The following is a 17,864-nucleotide window of genomic DNA, read 5'->3' on the forward strand; positions in this document are numbered from 1 at the left end:
GAATGCTAGGGGGGTTTGCAGGAAATCCCAGTGACAGAGGCAGCCTCCCTAAGATCAGGGAAGGTATTTCTCGGACTTCCCCGGACAGGGAACACCTGTGACTGAAGAGAGCTACGTGGAGTTGGCTCTCGAGCTCCACCACGCACTGACAATGGTTTCGGAACCCTGAGCGTGGGGAGGTTGCACCAACGGTCGGCAGGGCGTGGGTTCCAACGGAATGCCTGAGCTGGTCACCCCTGAGGGTTTTCCTAAAGTCTCTGTGATAGGGAATGCTAGGGGGTTTTGCAGGAAATCCCAGTGACAGAGGCTGCCTCCCCCAGGTCAGGGAATGTATTTCTCGGACTTCCCCAGACAGGGAACACCTGTGACAAATGAGAGCTGCGTGGAGTTGTCTCTCGAGGTCCCCCACGCACTGACAATGGTTCCGGAACCCTGAGCGTGGGGAGGTTCCACCAACGGTCGGCAGCGCGTGTTTTCCAACGGAATGCCTGAGCTGGTCTCCCCTGAGGGTTTTCCTAATGTCTTTGTGCCAGGGAATGCTAGGGGTGTTTGCAGGAAATCCCAGTGTCAGAGGCTGCCTCCCCAAGGTAAGGGAAGGTATTTCTAGGACTTCCCTGGACAGGGAACACCTGTGACTGAAGAGAGCTGCGTGGAGTTGTCTCTCGAGCTCCCCCACGCACTGACAATGGTTCCGGAACCCTGAGCGTGGGCAGGTTCCACCAACGGTCGGCAGCGCGTGGGTTACAACGGAATTCCTGAGCTGGTATCCCCTGAGCGTTTTCCTAATGTCTCTGTGCCAGGGAATGCTAGGGGGGTTTGCAGGAAATCCCAGTGACAGAGGCTGCCTCCCCCAGGTCAGGGAAGGTATTTCTCGGACTTCCCCAGACAGGGAACTCCTGTGACTGATGAGAGCTGCGTGAAGTTGTCTGTCGAGGTCCCCCACGCACTGACAATGGTTCCGGAACCCTGAGCGTGGGGAGGTTCCACCAACGGTCTGCAGCGCGTTTGTTCCAACGGAATTCCTGAGCTGGTCTCCCCTGAGGGTTTTCCTAATGTCTCTGTGCCAGGGAATGCTAGGGAGGTTTGCAGGAAATCCCAGTGACAGAGGCTGCCTCCCCCAGGTCAATGAAGGTATTTCTCGGACTTCCCCGTACAGGGAACACCTGTGACTGAAGAGAGCTGCGTGGAGTTGTCTCTCGAGCTCCCCCACGCACTGACAATGGTTTCGGAACCCTGAGCGTGGGGAGGTTCCACCAACGGTCGGCAGCGCGTGGGTTCCAACGGAATGTCTGAGCTGGTCTCCCCTGAGGGTTTTCCTAATATCTCTGTGCCAGGGAATGCTAGGGCTTTGCAGCAAATCAAAGTGACAGAGGCTGCCTCCCCCAGGTCAGGGAAGGTATTTCTCGGACTTCCCCGGACAGGGAACACCTGTGACTGAAGAGAGCTGCGTGGAGTTGTCTCTCGAGCTCCCCCACGCACTGACAATGGTTCCGGAACCCTGAGCGTCGGGAAGTTCCACCAACGGTCGGCAGCGCGTGGGTTCCAACGGAATTCCTGAGCTGGTCTCCCCTGAGTGTTTTCCTAATGTCTTTGTGCCAGGGAATGCTAGGGGGGTTTTCAGGAAATCCCAGTGACAGAGGCTGCCTCCCCAAGGTCAGGGAATGTATTTCTCGGACTTCCCTGGACAGGGAACACCTGTGACTGAAGAGAGCGGCGTGGAGTTGTCTCTCGAGCTCCCCCACGCACTGACAATGGTTCCGGAACCCTGAGCATGGGGAGGTTCCACCAACGGTCGGCAGCGCGTGGGTTCCAACGGAATGCCTGAGCTGGTCTCCCCTGAGGGTTTTCCTAATGTCTCTGTACCAGGGAATGCTAGGGGTGTTTGCAGGAAATCCCAGTGAGAGAGGCTGCCTCCTCAAGATCAGGGAAGGTATTTCTCGGTCTTCCCTGGACAGAGAACACCTGTGACTGAAGAGAGCTGCGTGGAGTTGTCTCTCGAGCGCCCCCACGCACTGACAATGCTTCCGGAACCCTGAGCGTGGGGAGGTTCCACCAACGGTCGGCATCGCGTGGGTTCCAACGGAATGCCTGAGCTGGTCTCCCCTGAGGGTTTTCCTAATGTCTCTGTGCGAGGGAAGGCAAGGGTTTTTGCAGCAAATCAAAGTGACAGAGGCTGCCTCCCCAAGGTCAGGAAGGTATTTCTCGGAATTCGCCGGACAGGGAACACCTGTGACTGAAGAGAGCTGCGTGGAGTTGTCTCTCGAGCTCCCCCACGCACTGACAATGTTTCCGGAACCCTGAGCGTCGGGAGGATCCACCAACGGTCGGCAGCGCGTGTGTTCCAACGGAATGCCTGAGCTGGTCTCCCCTGAGGGTTTTCCTAATTTCTCTGTGCCAGGGAATGCTAGGAGAATTTACAGGAAATCCCAGTGACAGAGGCTGACTCCCCCAGGTCAGGGAAGGTATTTCTCGGACTTCCCCAGACAGGGAACACCTGTGACTGAAGAGAGCTGCGTGGTGTTGTCTCTCGAGCTCCCCCACGCACTGAAAATGTTTCCGAAACCCTGAGCGTGGGGAGGAACCACCAACGGTCGGCAGCGCGTGGGTTCCAACGGAATGCCTGAGCTGGTCTCCCCTGAGGGTTTTCCTAATGTCTCTGTGCCAGGGAATGCTAGGGGGGTTTGCAGGAAATCCCAGTGACAGGGGCAGCCTCCCCAAGATCAGGGAAGGTATTTCTCGGACTTCCCCGGACAGGGAACACCTGTGACTGAAGAGAGCTACGTGGAGTTGTCTCTCGAGCTCCACCACGCACTGACAATGGTTTCGGAACCCTGAGCGTGGGGAGGTTGCACCAACGGTCGGCAGCGCGTGGGTTCCAACGGAATGCCTGAGCTGGTCTCCCCTGAGGGTTTTCCTAAAATCTCTGTGATAGGGAATGCTAGGGGGGTTTGCAGGAAATTCCAGTGACAGAGGCTGCCTCCCCCAGGTCAGGGAATGTATTTCTCGGACTTCCCCAGACAGGGAACACCTGTGACAAATGAGAGCTGCGTGGAGTTGTCTCTCGAGGTCCCCCACGCACTGACAATGGTTCCGGAACCCTGAGCGTGGGGAGGTTCCACCAACGGTCGGCAGCGCGTGTTTTCCAACGGAATGCCTGAGCTGGTCTCCCCTGAGGGTTTTCCTAATGTCTTTGTGCCAGGGAATGCTAGGGGTGTTTGCAGGAAATCCCAGTGTCAGAGGCTGCCTCCCCAAGGTAAGGGAAGTTATTTCTAGGACTTCCCTGGACAGGGAACACCTGTGACTGAAGAGAGCTGCGTGGAGTTGTCTCTCGAGCTCCCCCACGCACTGACAATGGTTCCGGAACCCTGAGCGTGGGCAGGTTCCACCAACGGTCGGCAGCGCGTGGGTTACAACGGAATTCCTGAGCTGGTCTCCCCTGAGCGTTTTCCTAATATCTCTGTGCCAGGGAATGCTAGGGGGGTTTGCAGGAAATCCCAGTGACAGAGTCTGCCTCCCCCAGGTCAGGGAAGGTATTTCTCGGACTTCCCCAGACAGGGAACTCCTGTGACTGATGAGAGCTGCGTGAAGTTGTCTGTCGAGGTCCCCCACGCACTGACAATGGTTCCGGAACCCTGAGCGTGGGGAGGTTCCACCAACGGTCTGCAGCGCGTGGGTTCCAACGGAATTCCTGAGCTGGTCTCCCCTGAGGGTTTTCCTAATGTCTCTGTGCCAGGGAATGCTAGGGTTTTTGCAGGAAATCCCAGTGACAGAGGCTGCCTCCCCCAGGTCAGGGAAGGTATTTCTCGGACTTCCCCGGACAGGGAACACCTGTGACTGAAGAGAGCTGCGTGGAGTTGTCTCTCGAGCTCCCCCACGCACTGACAATGTTTCCGGAACTCTGAGCCTCGGGAGGTTCCACCAACGGTCGGCAGCGCGAGGGGTCCAACGGAATATCTGAGCTGGTCTCCCCTGAGGGTTTTCCTAATATCTCTGTGCCAGGGAATGCTAGAGGTGTTTGCAGGAAATCCCAGTGACAGAGGCTGCCTCCCCCATGTCAGGGAAGGTATTTCACGGACTTTCCCGTACAGGGAACACCTGTGACTGAAGAGAGCTGCGTGGAGTTGTCTCTCGTGCTCCCCCACGCGCTGACAATGTTTCCGGAACCCTGAGCGTGGGGAGGTTCCACCAACGGTCGGCAGCGCGTGGGTTCCAACGGAATGCCTGAGCTGGTCTCCCCTGAGTGTTTTCCTAATATCTCTGTGCCAGGGAATGCTAGGCGTGTTTGCAGGAAATCCCAGTGACAGAGGCTGCCTCCCCAAGGTCAGGGAATGTATTTCTCGGACTTCTCTGGACAGGGAACACCTGTGACTGAAGAGAGCTGCGTGGAGTTGTCTCTCGAGCTCCCCCACGCACTGACAATGGTTCCGGAACCCTGAGCGTGGGGAGGTTCCACCAACGGTCGGCAGCGCGTGGGTTCCAACGGAATGCCTGAGCTGGTTTCCCCTGAGGGTTTTCCTAATATCTCTGTGCCAGGGAATGCTAGGTTTTTTGCAGCAAATCAAAGTGACAGAGGCTGCTTCCCCAAGGTCAGGGAAGGTATTTCTCGGACTTACCCGGACAGGGAACACCTGTGACTGAAGAGAGCTGCGTGGAGTTGTCTCTCGAGCTCCCCCACGCACTGACAATGGTTCCGGAACCCTGAGCGTCGGGAAGTTCCACCAACGGTCGGCAGCGCGTGGGTTCCAACGGAATTCCTGAGCTGGTCTCCCCTGAGTGTTTTCCTAATGTCTCTCTGCCAGGAAATGATAGGGGGGTTTGCAGGAAATCCCAGTGACAGAGGCTGCCTCCCCCAGGTCAGGGAAGGTATTTCTCGGACTTCCCCAGACAGGGAACTCCTGTGACTGATGAGAGCTGCGTGAAGTTGTCTGTCGAGGTCCCCCACGCACAGACAATGGTTCCGGAACCCTGAGAGTGGGGAGGTTCCACCAACGGTCTGCAGCGCGTGGGTTCCAACGGAATTCCTGAGCTGGTCTCCCCTGAGGGTTTTCCTAATGTCTCTGTGCCAGGGAATGCTAGGGAGGTTTGCAGGAAATCCCAGTGACAGAGGCTGCCTCCCCCAGGTCAATGAAGGTATTTCTCGGACTTCCCTGTACAGGGAACACCTGTGACTGAAGAGAGCTGCGTGGAGTTGTCTCTCGAGCTCCCCCACGCACTGACAATGTTTCCGGAACTCTGAGCCTCTTGAGGTTCCACCAACGGTCGGCAGCGCGAGGGGTCCAACGGAATATCTGAGCTGGTCTCCCCTGAGGGTTTTCCTAATATCTCTGTGCCAGGGAATGCTAGAGGAGTTTGCAGGAAATCCCAGTGACAGAGGCTGCCTCCCCCAGGTCAGGGAAGGTATTTCTCGGACTTCCCCAGACAGGGAACACCTGTGACTGAAGAGAGCTGCGTGGAGTTGTCTCTCGAGCTCCCCCACGCACTGACAATTGTTCTGGAACTCTGAGCGTGGGGAGGTTCCACCAACGGTCGGCAGCGCGTGGGTTCCAACGCAATGCCTGAGCTGGTCTCCCCTGAGGGTTTTCCTAATGTCTCTGTGCCAGGGAATGCGAGGGATTTTCAGCAAATCAAAGTGACAGAGGCTGCTTCCCCAAGGTCAGGGAAGGTATTTCTCGGACTTCCCCGGACAGGGAACACCTGTGACTGAAGAGAGCTGCGTGGAGTTGTCTCTCGAGTTCCCCCAAGCGCTGACAATGTTTCCGGAACCCTGAGCGTCGGGAGGTTCCACCAACGGTCGGCAGCGCGTGGGGTCCAACGGAATACCTGAGCTGGTCTCCCCTGAGGGTTTTCATAATGTCTCTTTACCAGGGAATGCTAGGGGTGTTTGCAGGAAATCCCAGTGACAGAGGCTGCCTCCCCCAGGTCAGGGAAGGTATTTCTCGGACTTCCCCGGACAGGGAACACCTGTGACTGAAGAGAGCTGCGTGGAGTTGTCTCTCGAGCTCCCCCACGCACTGACAATGGTTCCGGAACCCTGAGCGTGGGGAGGTTCCACCAACGGTCGGCAGCGCGTGGGTTCCAACGGAATGCCTGAGCTGGTCTCCCCTGAGGGTTTTCCTACTGTCTCTGTGCCAGGGAATGCTAGGTGGGTTTGCAGGAAATCCCAGTGACAGAGGCTGCCTCCCCAAGGTCAGCGAAGTTATTTCTCGGACTTCCCCGGACAGGGAACACCTGTGACTGAAGACAGCTGCGTGGAGTTTTCTCTCGAGATCCCCCACGCACTGAGAATGGTTCCGGAACCCTGAGCGTGGGGAGGATCCACCAACGGTCGGCAGCGCGTGGGTTCCAACGGAATGCCTGAGCTGGTCTCCCCTGAGGGTTTTCCTACTGTCTCTTTGCCAGGGAATGCTAGGGGGGTTTGCAGGAAATCCCAGTGACAGAGGCTGCCTCCCCAAGGTCAGGGAAGGTATTTCTCTGACTTCCCCGGACAGGGAACACCTGTGACTGAAGACAGCTGCGTGGAGTTGTCTCTCGAGCTCCCCCACGCACTGACAATGGTTGCAGAACCCTGAGCGTGGGGAGGTTCCACCAACGGTCGGCAGCGCGTGGGTTCCAACGGAATGCCTGAGCTGGTCTCCCCTGAGGGTTTTCCTAATGTCTCTGTGCCAGGGAATGCTAGGGGGGTTTGCAGGAAATCCCAGTGACAGAGGCTGCCTCCCCCAGGTCAGGGAAGGTATTTCTCGGACTTCCCCAGACAGGGAACACCTGTGACTGAAGGGAGCTGCGTGGAGTTGTCTCTCGAGCTCCCCCACGCACTGAAAATCGTTCTGGAACCCTGAGCGTGGGGAGGTTCCACCAACGGTCGGCAGCGTGTGGGTTCCAACGGAATGCCTGAGCTGGTCTCCCCTGAGGGTTTTCCTAATGTCTCTTTGCCAGGGAATGCTAGGGTTTTGCAGCAAATCAAAGTGACAGAGGCTGCTTCCCCAAGGTCAGGGAAGGTATTTCTTGGACTTCCCCGGACAGGGAACACCTGTGACTGAAGAGAGCTGCGTGGAGTTGTCTCTCGAGTTCCCCCAAGCACTGACAATGTTTCCGGAACCCTGAGCGTCGGGAGTTTCCACCAACGGTCGGCAGCGCGTGGGGTCCAACGGAATACCTGAGCTGGTCTCCCGTGAGGTTTTTACTAATATCTCTTTACCAGGGAATGCTAGGGGTGTTTGCAGGAAATCCCAATGACAGAGGCTGCCTCCCCAAAGTCAGGGAAGGTATTTCTCGGACTTCCCTGGACAGGCAACACCTGTGACTGAAGAGAGCTGCGTGGAGTTGTCTCTCGAGCTCCCCCACGCACTGGCAATGGTCCCGGAACCCTGAGCGTGGGGAGGTTCCACCAACGGTCGGCATCGCGTGGGTTCCAACGGAATGCCTGAGCTGGTCTCTCCTGAGTGTTTTCCTAATGTCTCTGTGCCAGGGAATGCTAGGGTTTTTGCAGCAAATCAAAGTGACTGAGGCTGCCTCCCCAAGGTCAGGGAAGGTATTTCTCGGACTTTCCCGGACAGGGAACACCTGTGACTGAAGAGAGCTGCGTGGAGTTGTCTCTCGAGCTCCCCCACGCACTGACAATGGTTCCGGAACCCTGAGCGTGGGGAGGTTCCACCAACGGTCGGCAGGGCGTGGGTTCCAACGGAATGCCTGAGCTGGTCTCCCCTGAGGGTTTTCCTAATGTCTCTGTGCCAGGGAATGCTAGGGTTTTTGCAGGAAATCACAGTGACAGAGGCTGCCTCCCCAAGGTCAGGGAAGTTATTTCTAGGACTTCCCTGGAGAGGGAACACCTTTGACTGAAGAGAGCTGCGTGGAGTTGTCTCTCGAGCTCCCCCACGCACTGACAATGGTTCCGGAACCCTGAGCGTGGGGAGGTTCCACCAACGTTCGGCAGCGCGTGGGTTCCAACGGAATGCCTGAGCTGGTCTCCCCTGAGGGTTTTCCTAATATCTTTGTGCCAGGGAAAGCTAGGGGCGTTTGCAGGAAATCCCAGTGACAGAGGCTGCCTCCCCAAGGTCAGGGAAGTTATTTCTCGGACTTCCCTGGACAGGGAACACCTGTGACTGAAGAGAGCTGCGTGGAGTTGTCTCTCGATCTCTCCCACGCACTGATAATGGTTCCGGAACCCTGAGCGTGGGGAGGTTCCACCAACGGTCGGCAGCGCGTTTGTTCCAACGGAATGCCTGAGCTGGTCTCCCCTGAGGGTTTTCCTAATGTCTCTGTGCCAGGGAATGCTAGGGTTTTTGCAGCAAATCAAAATGACAGAGGCTGCCTCCCCAAGGTCAGGGAAGGTATTTCTCGGACTTCCCCGGACAGGGAACACCTGTGACTGAAGAGAGCTGCGTGGAGTTGTCTCTCAAGCTCCCCCACACACTGACAATGGTTCCGGAACCCTGAGCGTGGGGAGGTTCCACCAACGGTCGGCAGCGCGTGGGTTCCAACAGAATGCCTGAGCTGGTCTCCCCTGAGGGTTTTCCTAATGTCTCTGTACCAGGGAATTCTAGGGTTTTTGCAGCAAATCAAAGTGACAGAGGCTGCCTCCCCAAGGTCAGGGAAGGTATTTCTCGGACTTCCCCGGACAGGGAACACCTGTGACTGAAGAGATCTGCGTGGAGTTGTCTCTCGAGCTCCCCCACGCACTGACAATGTTTCCGGAACCCTGAGCGTGGGGAGGTTACATCAACGGTCGGCAGCGCGTGGGTTCCACCGGAATGCCTGAGCTGCTCTCCCCTGAGGGTTTTCCTAAAGTCTCTGTGCCAGGGAATGCTAGGGGGGTTTGCAGGAATTCCCAGGGACAGAGGCTGCCTCCCCAAGGTCAGGGAAGGTATTTCTCGGACTTCCCCGGACAGGGAACTCCTGTGACTGAAGAGAGCTGCGTGGAGTTGTCTCTCGAGCTCCCCCACGCACTGACAATGGTTCCGGAACCCTGAGCGTGGGGAGGTTCCACGAACGGTCGGCAGCGCGTGGGTTCCAACGGAATGCCTGAGCTGGTCTCCCCTGAGGGTTTTCCTAATGTCTCTGTTCCAGGGAATGCTAGGGGGGTTTGCAGGAAATCCCAGTGACAGAGGCTGCCTCCCCAAGGTCAGGGAAGGTATTTCTCGGACTTCCCTGGACAGGGAACACCTGTGACTGAAGAGAGCTGCGTGGAGTTGTCTCTCGAGCTCCCCCACGCACTGAAAATGGTTCCAGAACAGTGAGCGTGTGGAGGTTCCACCAACGGTCGGCAGCGCGTGGGTTCCAACGGAATACCTGAGCTGGTCTCCCCTGAGGGTTTTCCTACTTTCTCTGTGCCAGGGAATGCTAGGGGAGTTTGCAGGAAATCCCAGTGACAGAGGCTGCCTCCCGAAGTCAGCGAAGGTATTTCTCGGACTTCCCCGGAGAGGGAAGACCTGTGACTGAAGAGAGCTGCGTGGAGTTGTCTCTCGAGCTCCCCCACGCACTGACAATGGTTCCGGAACCCTGAGATTGGGGAGGTTCCACCAAAGGTGGGCAGCGCGTGGGTTCCAACGGAATGCCTGAGCTGGTCTCCCCTGAGGGTTTTCCTAATGTCTCTGTGCCAGGGAATTCTAGGGGTGTTTGCAGGAAATCCCAGTGACAGAGGCTACCTCCCCAAGGTCAGGGAAGGTATTTCTCGGACTTCCCCGGACAGGGAACACCTGTGACTGAAGAGAGCTGCGTGGAGTTGTCTCTCGATCTCTCCCACGCACTGACAAGGGTTCCGGAACCCTGAGCGTGGGGAGGTTCCACCAACGGTCGGCAGCGCGTGGGTTCCAACGGAATGCCTGAGCTGGTGTCCCCTGAGGTTTTTCCTACTCTCTCTGTGCCAGGGAATGCTAGGGGGTTTGCAGGAAATCCCAGTGACAGAGGCTGCCTCCCTAAGGTCAGCGAAGGTATTTCTCGGACTTCCCCGGAGAGGGAACACCTGTGACTGAAGAGAGCTGCGTGGAGTTGTCTCTCGAGCTCCCCCACGCACTGACAATGGTTCCGGAACCCTGAGCGTGGGGAGGTTCCACCAACGGTCGGCAGCGCGTGGGTTCCAACGGAATGCCTGAGCTGGTCTCCCCTGAGGGTTTTCCTAATGTCTCTGTGCCAGGGAATGCTAGGGTTTTTGCAGGAAATCAAAGTGACAGAGGCTGCCTCCCCCAGGTCAGGGAAGGTATTTCTCGGACTTCCCCGGGCAGGGAACACCTGTGACTGAAGAGAGCTTCCTGGAGTTGTCACTCGAGCTCCCACACGCACTGACAATGTTTCCGGAACCCTGAGCGTGGGGAGGTTCCACCAACGGTCGGCAGCGCGTGGGTTCCAACGGAATGCCTGAGCTGGTCTCCCCTGAGGGTTTTCCTACTGTCTCTTTGCCAGGGAATGCTAGGGGGGTTTGCAGGAAATCCCAGTGACAGAGGCTGCCTCCCCAAGGTCAGGGAAGGTATTTCTCTGACTTCCCCGGACAGGGAACACCTGTGACTGAAGACAGCTGCGTGGAGTTGTCTCTCGAACTCCCCCACGCACTGACAATGGTTGCAGAACCCTGAGCGTGGGGAGGTTCCACCAACGGTCGGCAGCGCGTGGGTTCCAACGGAATGCCTGAGCTGGTCTCCCCTGAGGGTTTTCCTAATGTCTCTGTGCCAGGGAATGCTAGGGGGGTTTGCAGGAAATCCCAGTGACAGAGGCTGCCTCCCCCAGGTCAGGGAAGGTATTTCTCGAACTTCCCCAGACAGGGAACACCTGTGACTGAAGGGAGCTGCGTGGAGTTGTCTCTCGAGCTCCCCCACGCACTGAAATTGGTTCTGGAACCCTGAGCGTGGGGAGGTTCCACCAACGGTCGGCAGCGTGTGGGTTCCAACGGAATGCCTGAGCTGGTCTCCCCTGAGGGTTTTCCTAATGTCTCTTTGCCAGGGAATGCTAGGGTTTTTGCAACAAATCAAAGTGACAGAGGCTGCTTCCCCAAGGTCAGGGAAGGTATTTCTTGGACTTCCCCGGACAGGGAACACCTGTGACTGAAGAGAGCTGCGTGGAGTTGTCTCTCGAGTTCCCCCAAGCACTGACAATGTTTCCGGAACCCTGAGCGTCGGGAGTTTCCACCAACGGTCGGCAGCGCGTGGGGTCCAACGGAATACCTGAGCTGGTCTCCCGTGAGGTTTTTACTAATATCTCTTTACCAGGGAATGCTAGGGGTGTTTGCAGGAAATCCCAGTGACAGAGGGTGCCTCCCCAAAGTCAGGGAAGGTATTTCTCGGACTTCCCTGGACAGGGAACACCTGTGACTGAAGAGAGCTGCGTGGAGTTGTCTCTCGAGCTCCCCCACGCACTGACAATGGTCCCGGAACCATGAGCGTGGGGAGGTTCCACCAACGGTCGGCATCGCGTGGGTTCCAACGGAATGCCTGAGCTGGTCTCTCCTGAGTGTTTTCCTAATGTCTCTGTGCCAGGGAATGCTAGGGTTTTTGCAGCAAATCAAAGAGACTGAGGCTGCCTCCCCAAGGTCAGGGAAGGTATTTCTCGGACTTTCCCGGACAGGGAACACCTGTGACTGAAGAGAGCTGCGTGGAGTTGTCTCTCGAGCTCCCCCACGCACTGACAATGGTTCCGGAACCCTGAGCGTGGGGAGGTTCCACCAATGGTCGGCAGCGCGTGGGTTCCAACGGAATGCCTGAGCTGGTCTCCCCTGAGGGTTTTCCTAATGTCTCTGTGCCAGGGAATGCTAGGGTTTTTGCAGGAAATCAAAGTGACAGAGGCTGCCTCCCCCAGGTCAGGGAAGGTATTTCTCGGACTTCCCCGGACAGGGAACACCTGTGACTGAAGAGAGCTTCCTGGAGTTGTCTCTCGAGCTCCCACACGCACTGACAATGCTTCCGGAACTCTGAGAGTCGGGAGGTTCCACCAACGGTCGGCAGCGCGTGGGTTCCAACGGAATGCCTGAGCTGGTCTCCCCTGAGGGTTTTCCTAATGTCTCTGTGCCAGGGAATGCTAGGGTTTTTGCAGCAAATCAAAGTGACAGAGGCTGCCTCCCCAAGGTCAGGGAAGGTATTTCTCGGACTTCCCCGGACAGGGAACACCTGTGACTGAAGAGAGCTGCGTGGAGTTGTCTCTCGAGCTCCGCCACGCACTGACAATGGTTCCGGAACCCTGAGCTTGGGGAGGGTCCACCAACGGTCGGCAGCGCGTGGGTTCCAACGGAATGCCTGAGCTGGTCTCCCCTGAGAGTTTTCCTAATGTCTCTGTGCCAGAGAATGCTAGGGGAGTTTGCAGGAAATCCCAGTGACCGAGGTTGCCTCCCCAAGGTCAGAGAAGTTATTTCTAGGACTTCCCTGGACAGGGAACACCTGTGACTGAAGAGAGCTGCGTAGAGTTGTCTCTCGAGCTCCCCCACGCACTGACAATGGTTCCGGAACCCTGAGCGTGGGGAGGTTCCACCAACGGTCGGCAGCGCTTGGGTTCCAACGGAATGCCTGAACTGGTCTCCCCTGAGGGTTTTCCTAATGTCTCTGTGCCAGGGACTGATAGGGTCTTTGCAGGAAATGCCAGTGACAGAGGCTGCCTCCCCAAGGTCAGGGAAGGTATTTCTGGGACTTCCCCGGACAGGGAACACCTGTGACTGAAGAGAGCTGCGTGGAGTTGTCTCTCGAGCTCCCCCACGCACTGACAATGGTTCCGGAACCCTGAGCGTGGGGAGGTTCCACCAACGGTCGGCAGCGCGTGGGTTCCAACGGAATGCCTGTGCTGGTCTCCCCTGAGGGTTTTCCTAATGCCTCTGTGCCAGGGAATGCTAGGGGGGTTTGCAGGAAATCCCAGTGACAGAGGCTGCCTCCCCAAGGTCAGGGAAGTTATTTCTAGGACTTCCCTGGACAGGGAACACCTTTGACTGAAGAGAGCTGCGTGGAGTTGTCTCTCGAGCTCCCCCACGCACTGACAATGGTTCCGGAACCCTGAGCGTGGGGAGGTTCCACCAACGTCCGGCAGCGCGTGGGTTCCAACGGAATGCCTGAGCTGGTCTCCCCTGAGGGTTTTCCTAATATCTTTGTGCCAGGGAAAGCTAGGGGCGTTTGCAGGAAATCCCAGTGACAGAGGCTGCCTCCCCAAGGTCAGGGAAGTTATTTCTCGGACTTCCCTGGACAGGGAACACCTGTGACTGAAGAGAGCTGCGTGGAGTTGTCTCTCGATCTCTCCCACGCACTGATAATGTTTCCGGAACCCTGAGCGTGGGGAGGTTCCACCAACGGTCGGCAGCGCGTTGGTTCCAACGGAATGCCTGAGCTGGTCTCCCCTGAGGGTTTTCCTAATGTCTCTGTGGCAGGGAATGCTAGGGTTTTTGCAGCAAATCAAAATGACAGAGGCTGCCTCCCCAAGGTCAGGGAAGGTATTTCTCGGACTTCCCCGGACAGGGAACACCTGTGACTGAAGAGAGCTGCGTGGAGTTGTCTCTCAAGCTCCCCCACACACTGACAATGGTTCCGGAACCCTGAGCGTGGGGAGGTTCCACCAACGGTCGGCAGCGCGTGGGTTCCAACAGAATGCCTGAGCTGGTCTCCCCTGAGGGTTTTCCTAATGACTCTGTGCCAGGGAATTCTAGGGTTTTTGCAGCAAATCAAAGTGACAGAGCCTGCCTCCCCAAGGTCAGGGAAGGTATTTCTCGGACTTCCCCGGACAGGGAACACCTGTGACTGAAGAGAGCTGCGTGGAGTTGTCCCTCGAGCTCCCCCACGCACTGACATTGGTTCCGGAACCCTGAGCGTGGGGAGGTTCCACCAACGGTCGGCAGAGCGTGGGTTCCAACGGAATGCCTGAGCTGGTGTCCCCTGAGTGTTTCCTAATGTCTGTGTGCCAGGGAATGCTAGGGGGGTTTGCAGGAAATCCCAGTGACAGAGGCTGCCTCCCCAAGGTCAGGGAAGGTATTTCTCGGACTTCCCTGGACAGGGAACACCTGTGACTGAAGAGAGCTGCGTGGAGTTGTCCCTCGAGCTCTCCCACGCAATGACAAGCTTTCCGGAACCCTGAGCGTGGGGAGGTTCCACCAACGGTCGGCAGCTCGTGGGTTCCAACGGAATGCCTGAGCTGGTGTCCCCTGAGGGTTTTCCTACTGTCTCTGTGCCAGGGAATGCTAGGGGGTTTGCAGGAAATCTCAGTGACAGAGGCTGCCTCCCCAAGGTCAGCGAAGTTATTTCTCGGACTTCCCCGTAGAGGGAATACCTGTGACTGAAGAGAGCTGCGTGGAGTTGTCTCTCGAGTTCCCCCACGCACTGACAATGATTCTGGAACCCTGAGCGAGGGGAGGTTCCACCAACGGTCGGCAGCGCGTGGGTTCCAACGGAATGCCTGAGCTGGTCTCCCCTGAGGGTTTTCCTAATGTCTCTGTGCCAGGGAATGCTAGGGTTTTTGCAGCAAATCAAAATGACAGAGGCTGCCTCCCCAAGGTCAGGGAAGGTATTTCACGGACTTCCCCGGACAGGGAACACCTGTGACTGAAGAGAGCTGCGTGGAGTTGTCTCTCGAGCTCCCCCACGCACTGACAATGGTTCCGGAACCCTGAGCGTGGGGAGGTTCCACCAACGTTCGGTAGCGCGTGGGTTACAACGGAATGCCTGTGCTGGTCTCCCCTGAGGGTTTTCCTAATGCCTCTGTGCCAGGGAATGCTAGGCGGGTTTGCATGAAATCCCAGTGACAGAGGCTGCCTCCCCAAGGACAGGGAAATTATTTCTAGGACTTCCCTGGACAGGGAACACCTGTGACTGAAGAGAGCTGCGTGGAGTTGTCTCTCGAGCTCCCCCACGCACTGACAATGGTTCCGGAACCCTGAGCGTGGGGAGGTTCCACCAAAGTTCGGCAGCGCGTGGGTTCCAACGGCATGCCTGAGCTGGTCTCCCCTGAGGGTTTTCCTAATATCTTTGTGCCAGGGAAAGCTAGGGGCGTTTGCAGGAAATCCCAGTGACAGAGGCTGCCTCCCCAAGGTCAGGGAAGATATTTCTCGGACTTCCCTGGACAGGGAACACCTGTGACTGAAGAGAGCTGCGTGGAGTTGTCTCTCGATCTCTCCCACGCACTGATAATGGTTCCGGAACCCTGAGCGTGGGGAGGTTCCACCAACGGTCGGCAGCGCGTTGGTTCCAACGGAATGCCTGAGCTGGTCTCCCCTGAGGATTTTCCTAATGTCTCTGTGCCAGGGAATGCTAGGGTTTTTGCAGCAAATCAAAATGACAGAGGCTGCCTCCCCAAGGTCAGGGAAGGTATTTCTCGGACTTCCCCGGACAGGGAACACCTGTGACTGAAGAGAGCTGGGTGGAGTTGTCTCTCAAGCTCCCCCACACACTGACAATGGTTCCGGAACCCTGAGCGTGGGGAGGTTCAACCAACTGTCGGCAGCGCGTGGGTTCCAACAGAATGCCTGAGCTGGTCTCCCCTGAGGGTTTTCCTAATGTCTCTGTGCCAGGGAATTCTAGGGTTTTTGCAGTAAATCAAAGTGACTGAGGCTGCCTCCCAAAGGTCAGGGAAGGTATTTCTCGGACTTCCCCGGACAGGGAACACCTGTGACTGAAGAGAGCTGCGTGGAGTTGTCTCTCGAGCTCCCCCACGCACTGACAATGTTTCCGGAACCCTGAGCGTGGGGAGGTTACACCAACGGTCGGAATCGTGTGGGTTCCACCGGAATGCCTGAGCTGCTCTCCCCTGAGGGTTTTCCTAATGTCTCTGTGCCAGAGAATGCTAGGGGGGTTTGCAGGAATTCCCAGTGACAGAGGCTGGCTCCCCAATGTCAGGGAAGGTATTTCTCGGATTTCCCCGGACAGGGAACACCTGTGACTGAAGAGAGCTGCGTGGAGTTGTCTCTCGAGTTCCCCCACGCACTGACAATGGTTCCGGAACCCTGAGCGTGGGGAGGTTCCACCAACGGTCGGCAGCGCGTGGGTTCCAACGGAATGCCTGAGCTGGTCTCCCCTGAGGGTTTTCCTAATGTCTCTGTGCCAGAGAATGCTAGGGGTGTTTGCAGGAAATCCCAGTGACAGAGGCTGCCTCCCCAAGTTCAGGGAAGGTATTTCTCGGACTTCCCTGGACAGGGAACACCTGTAACTGAAGAGAGCTGCGTGGAGTTGTCTCTCGAGCTCCCGCACGCACTGAAAATGGTTCCAGAATCCTGAGCGTGTGGAGGTTCCACCAACGGTCGGCAGCGCGTGGGTTCCAACGGAATGCCTGAGCTGGTCTCCCCTGAGGGTTTTCCTACTTTCTCTGTGCCAGGGAATGCTAGGGGGGTTTGCAGGAAATCCCAGTGACAGAGGATGCCTCCCGAAGTCAGCGAAGGTATTTCTCGGACTTCCCCGGACAGGGAACACCTGTGACTGAAGAGAGCTGCGTGGAGTTGTCTCTCGAGCTCCCCCACGCACTGACAATGGTTCCGGAACCCTGAGCTTGGGGAGGTTCCACCAACGGTCGGCAGCGCGTGGGTTCAAACGGAATGCCTGTGCTGGTCTCCCCTGAGGGTTTTCCTAATGTCTCCGTGCCAGGGAATGCTAGGGGTGTTTGCAGGAAATCCCAGTGACAGAGGCTGCCTCCCCAAGGTCAGGGAATTTATTTCTCGGACTCCCCGGACAGGGAACACCTGTGACTGAAGAGAGCTGCGTGGAGTTGTCCCTCGAGCTCCCCCACGCACTGACAATGGTTCCGGAACCCTGAGCGTGGGGAGGTTCCACCAACGGTCGTCAGAGCGTGGGTTCCAACGGAATGCCTGAGCTGGTGTCCCCTGAGGGTTTTCCTAATGTCTCTGTGCCAGGGAATGCTAGGGGGGTTTGCAGGAAATCCCAGTGACCGAGGCTGCCTCCCCAAGGTCAGGGAAGGTATTTCTCGGACTTCCCTGGACAGGGAACACCTGTGACTGAAGAGAGCTGCGTGGAGTTGTCTCTCGAGCTCTCCCACGCACTGACAATGCTTCCGGAACCCTGAGCGTGGGGAGGTTCCACCAACGGTCGGCAGCGCGTGGGTTCCAACGGAATGCCTGAGCTGGTCTCCCCTGAGGGTTTTCCTAATGTCTCTGTGCCAGGGAATGCTAGGGGTGTTTGCAGGAAATCCCAGTGACAGAGGCTGCCTCCCCAAGGTCAGGGAAGGTATTTCTCGGACTTCCCTGGACAGAGAACACCTGTGACTGAAGAGAGCTGCGTGGAGTTGTCCCTCGAGCTCTCCCACGCACTGACAAGGGTTCCGGAACACTGAGCGTGGGGAGGTTCCACCAACGGTCGGCAGCTCGTGGGTTCCAACGGAATGCCTGAGCTGGTGTCCCCTGAGGGTTTTCCTACTGTCTCTGTGCCAGGGAATGCTAGGGGGTTTGCAGGAAATCCCAGTGACAGAGGCTGCCTCCCCAAGCTCAGCGAAGGTATTTCTCGGACTTCCCCGGAGAGGGAACACCTGTGACTGAAGAGAGCTGCGTGGAGTTGTCTCTCGAGCTCCACCACGCACTGACAATGGTTCCGGAACCCTGAGCGTGGGGAGGATCCACCAACGGTCGGCAGCGCGTGGGTTCCAACGGAATGCCTGAGCTGGTCTCCCCTGAGGGTTTTCCTAATGTCTCTTTGCCAGGGAATGCTAGGGGTGTTTGCAGGAAATCCCAGTGACAGAGGCTGCCTCCCCAAGGTCAGGGAAGTTATTTCTCGGACTTCCCCGGACAGGGAACACCTGTGACTGAAGAGAGCTGCGTGGAGTTGTCTCTCGAGCTCCCCCACGCACTGACAATGGTTCCGGAACCCTGAGCGTGGGGAGGTTCCACCAACGGTCGGCAGCGCGTGGGTTCCAACGGAATGCCTGAGCTGGTCTCCCCTGAGGGTTTTCCTAATGTCTCTGTGCCAGGGAATGCT

This window comes from Vicugna pacos, unplaced genomic scaffold, assembly GCF_048564905.1.
Source record: "Vicugna pacos unplaced genomic scaffold, VicPac4 SAC-SAT, whole genome shotgun sequence".
In the NCBI taxonomy this organism is placed as follows: Eukaryota; Metazoa; Chordata; class Mammalia; order Artiodactyla; family Camelidae; genus Vicugna; species Vicugna pacos.